The sequence below is a fragment of the Notolepis coatsorum genome (genome assembly GCF_963971535.1).
Source record: "Notolepis coatsorum genome assembly, chromosome: 1".
NCBI classification, from domain to species: domain Eukaryota; kingdom Metazoa; phylum Chordata; class Actinopteri; order Aulopiformes; family Paralepididae; genus Notolepis; species Notolepis coatsorum.
Window position 1 is genome coordinate 308320032 of NC_140165.1, and position 5000 is coordinate 308325031.

General features: G+C 45.5%; 1 pseudogene across 1 annotated transcript in view; it reads right to left on the reverse strand.

Moving 5' to 3' along the window:
- LOC311225850 (rho guanine nucleotide exchange factor 26-like) overlaps positions 1-5000 on the reverse strand; it is a 64628-nt pseudogene that overhangs the window by 32195 nt on the left and 27433 nt on the right. The window lies entirely within an intron of this gene.

The following is a 5000-nucleotide window of genomic DNA, read 5'->3' on the forward strand; positions in this document are numbered from 1 at the left end:
TAGTCGGTGGATTACGTGTTTAAACGCTGAAAGAGTTATTAGTCGTCAATCAGTTGTTATTATGGGCAATTATATCATCTCTTTGATCTGGCATAACAACAACAACAATATTCACAAATATGATTCTCTAATCATAAGCGTTTGATTTAAAGGGGGCCGTTTGGCACGGCTGCCTTCCGTCACAGAACAATAACGCGGGGAGGATTACAGATCTGTTGATTAAATCAATGACGCAATGAGTTGACAAAGTCCCATGATGCGCGCACACACACACACACACACACACAAACACACACACACACACTAGTGGCCTTGCATGTGCACTGGGATACGAGGGGGGGGTTTGGGTGTCATGGATGTGGATGGTGTCAATGTGTCAAATGTTTACATGACTCATAATGGATAGCAAAAATACGATACGTTAGATATTTTCTGCTCCGGGCTCCGGCCTCTTTGCATCCCTACCGGCGCGCTTTTGTTTTGCTTCTGCAGATGGCGTGGTGGTGCAGTGTAGCGTGCCACTGCAAGAACCCCCCCCCCCCCCCTCCCCCCTCCGCAGGGCGAACCAATATTAGATCAACTTCACTTATTCTCATACACGCACACACAAGAGTCACATTTTTACAAATCCGTCGACGACTACATTCGCTCCCGAGCCCCTAACCTTCACCTCCCGCACCAGTAGAGCCTCGACATTCTGCCCCCGACCCCCTAAAATAGCCCCCCGTCCCTGGCCAACGTCCCCACAAGTATAGGGGGATGAAACGAGAGAACACACACATGGATTCGGGAGAACTCCCTGTTCCCCCAACGCCAGCCTGACGCCGCACACTGCAGGAAGCGCCGCTGTTCCCAGTTCAGATTCCTAGAAAAATATAACGGAATGTTTTCATGATTCTCAGGAATTCCGAGCGAGCCGAGTGGCAGGCAGCGCAATCAATCCCAGATCCAGCGGGAGACGGGAGGAGATGGAGGGGAGATCACGTTTATGGGGAAAATAAGACCTGTGCGTGCACTTACATACATACATACACGCACGCACGCACGCACGCACACATACATACTACACACACGCACTCACAAATGAGACAAAGAAACGAGAACCACATCGTTTCCAGGAAGTGCTCTTAATGGCTCTCTGCTCCATGTTGCCAGAGACGAGAGGAAATGGGGGGGAAACAAATTCTGGGCCGACAATAAGCAGTTCCATGACGATCACATGACACACACATGTGTACAGCAGCTGTGCATGAGTTCAGCTGAAGTGGGGTGTATATGTTGAGCTAGTGGGCTGTATCGAAGGTGATAAACATTATGTTGAGCTATAGTGTGTTGTATCGAAGGTGATGAACATATGTTGAGCTGTATCGAAGGTGATGAACATATGTTGAGCTGTATCGAAGGTGATGAACATATGTTGAGCTGTATCGAAGGTGATGAACATATGTTGAGCTGTATCGAAGGTGATGAACATATGTTGAGCTGTATCGAAGGTGATGAACATATGTTGAGCTGTATCGAAGGTGATAAACATATGTTGAGCTGTATCGAAGGTGATGAACATATGTTGAGCTGTATCGAAGGTGATAAACATATGTTGAGCTAGTATTCTGTATAGAAGGTGATAAACATATGTTGAGCTAGTGTGCTGTATCGAAGGTGATGAACATATGTTGAGCTAGTGTGCTGTATCGAAGGTGATAAACATATGTTGAGCTAGTGTGCTGTATCGAAGGTGATAAACATATGTTGAGCTAGTGTGCTGTATCGAAGGTGATAAACATATATGTTGAGCTAGTGTGCTGTATCGAAGGTGATAAACATATGTTGAGCTAGTGTGCTGTATCGAAGGTGATAAACATATGCTGAGCTTGTATACTTAACTGTAGGGATGGACGGTATAAACGGTATACAGTAAAGATTTGCTCTACGGTATGGATTTTGACTATACCTTGTAACCGGTAGAGCAGCTCTAAAATAGCAATGACGTCATGTAACCACAGCGCGACTATTTCACTCGTATTTGCCCCTAAAAATAGATAGAATTAGTCATAGATAATAGATATATGCGAACTGTAAAAAGTTATTTAGGAGCACAGAGGCTTCGTGCAGTGGGCGTGTCAACACGCAATTGTCATTTCATAATAAACACAGAAGCAAACGAGCTCTTCCGCCCTGCGTTTAAAGGCTGTGTGACAACTTCTCTCGTGAGTCGCGCAGTTTCTATGTGTAATGTAAACTCTGCGACGAGTCCAATGGTCTAACATGCTTTGCATCCTCACCATTCTGTAATGCCCACGTCGCGCTAAAACCTTATGTAATGTTAACTCTCGATGTAGCCTCAGCAAGCTAACGTTAGCTCGCTCCACGTTAGCTTGCTCCACGTTAGTCCACTCCTACTGTAGCAGTCTGTTGATGTATTAGCCTCAGAAAGCTAACGTTAGCTCGCTCCACTCCTACTGGAGCAGCCTGTCGATGCATTAGCCTCAGCAAGCTAACGTTAGCTCGCTCCACTCCTACTGGAGCAGCCTGTTGATGCATTAGCCTCAGCAAGCTAACGTTAGCTCGCTCCACTCCTACTGGAGCAGCCTGTCGATGCATTAGCCTCAGCAAGCTAACGTTAGCTCGCTCCACTCCTACTGGAGCAGCCTGTTGATGCATTAGCCTCAGCAAGCTAACGTTAGCTCGCTCCACTCCTACTGGAGCAGCCTGTCGATGTATTAGCCTCAGCAAGCTAACGTTAGCTCGCTCCACTCCTACTGGAGCAGCCTGTTGATGTATTAGCCTCAGCAAGCTAACGTTAGCTCGCTCCACTCCTACTGTAGCAGCCTGTTGATGTATTAGCCTCAGCAAGCTAACGTTAGCTCGCTCCACTCCTACTGTAGCAGCCTGCCGATGTATTAGCCTCAGCAAGCTAACGTTAGCTCGCTCCACTCCTACTGGAGCAGCCTGTTGATGTATTAGCCTCAGCAAGCTAACCTTAGCTCGCTCCACTCCTACTGTAGCAGCCTGTCGATGTATTAGCCTCAGCAAGCTAACGTTAGCTCGCTCCACTCCTACTGTAGCAGCCTGTCGATGTATTAGCCTCAGCAAGCTAACGTTAGCTCGCTCCACTCCTACTGTAGCAGCCTGTCGATGTATTAGCCTCAGCAAGCTAACGTTAGCTCCACTCTAGCAGCCTCCTCCCTCCCTCTCTCTCTTACTCTGTCTCCCCCATCCCTCCCTCTCTCTCTCTGCTAACAATCCTGATTCGATTCTTGAACCTATTTAATTAAAAAGGAAGATATTGATGGATTGGACATTAGCTATAGTATAGCTCAGCAGCTGTAACAGAATACCAGCTGCCATACCAGTGTTTTACCCCTTCAGAAGCATTTATATAGACATTTTAAGATAAGTTAATATACCGTGATATATACCGCTACCGTCTATGCTTCAAATTATACCGTGATATAAATTTTAGACCATACCGTCCAGCCCTACTTAACTGTATAGAAGATGAATATATATGTTGAGCTAGTATGCTGTATAGGTGATAAATATATATGTTGAGCTTGTATACTGTATATAAGATGATAAATATATATGTTGAGCTTGTATACTGTATATAAGATGATAAATATATATGTTGAGCTAGTGTGCTGTATACAGTAGAAGATGATAAATATACGTGTTGAGCTAGTATGCTGCATAGAAGATGATAAATATACACAGCTACTACAGAGATACACCAGGGTTTCCGTTAGAAAAAATTGTTGCCGGTCTCCGTGACCTGCAAGATTTCAATCTACCGGACAAATGAGATTAATTCCGGTCATAGTTTATTGAGCTTTAAAACAATTGAATAAAGAATGTCATCCTCAAGGCATGTAGATTTATAATATTATTACTTAAAACTATAGGCTACTTTTGCGTATACAGTCATTAATATATTCCAAATAAAATAAGTCCCTCGATACTCCGTGCTGCTGCTGACTTGAAATAAAATAGACCGCGTATGTGGGCAGTCGGTCCGACACTAAACAGCAGTCTGTTATAATCACATTTTTATGAGCTAACGAATTCCGTTATATTGGACATTTGTATTAATTATATCAAGCGAAGAACTGAGAAATTTTGCAGAGAGAGACGGCAACATTATCGTGGGTTTGCGTGATGTATATCTCCACCTCCCAATGACTTGGTGCTGGTCATAATGTCCGGTGAAAACAACTCCCTCCAAGCACAACTTGACCACCCGAACCGTACCAAAACAGGCCAAAATTAAATAGCCCATGCGACGAACGATTCATTACATTCGTTTCATCGTTGCTCCACCAAGCAGCCGGTCCAACAATGAAAGCTGTTATCAGCGCGAGCCGGCCGCAGTTAGTTTGCAAGAAGCATCCAGCTGCAGACCCGCAGAGCAGCTTTCCAGGTCTGGGGACCGCACTGTGCCAGCAAAGCTGGTGGGTTCTGTGGGTCTGCAGCTGCATGCCTTCCGCAAATCCAGCAGCAAGCTCTCGCTGAGCGAAGCAACGACAACAAACGCAATGATTGTTTCGTTCATCGCATAGGCCACCCAACTCCAGCCCATCCAAATACAATTCAAATAATCAAACTGTGCCCAGAGGGAACTATTTTCACCGGACACTATGACCGGAGAGATTAAATATGTCGGACTTCAACAGATTTTGCCAGTCAAATACCGGTAATTACCGGCTAACGGAAACGCTGAGATACACAACTCATAGTGAGGCTGGAGCTGGTTCAGGGGGTGTTTCAGGCGAATATAGGCCTGAAACGACGCTGCTCAGAGACGACTGACTCAGCCCGGAGAGCCGCTCTGTGTGGTCCGTTCATCATCCATGGCTTTCCCAACGTGTTTACCTCCCGACAGATAATGATCCTTTGCTTTGCCTTCACGTGTTAAACGGAGGTAATTTATTCTAAACAAACCGCCGCCATACAGGTTAATTTCCCAGAACGAGTCGAAGCCTGAGGATAAATGAAGACAATAC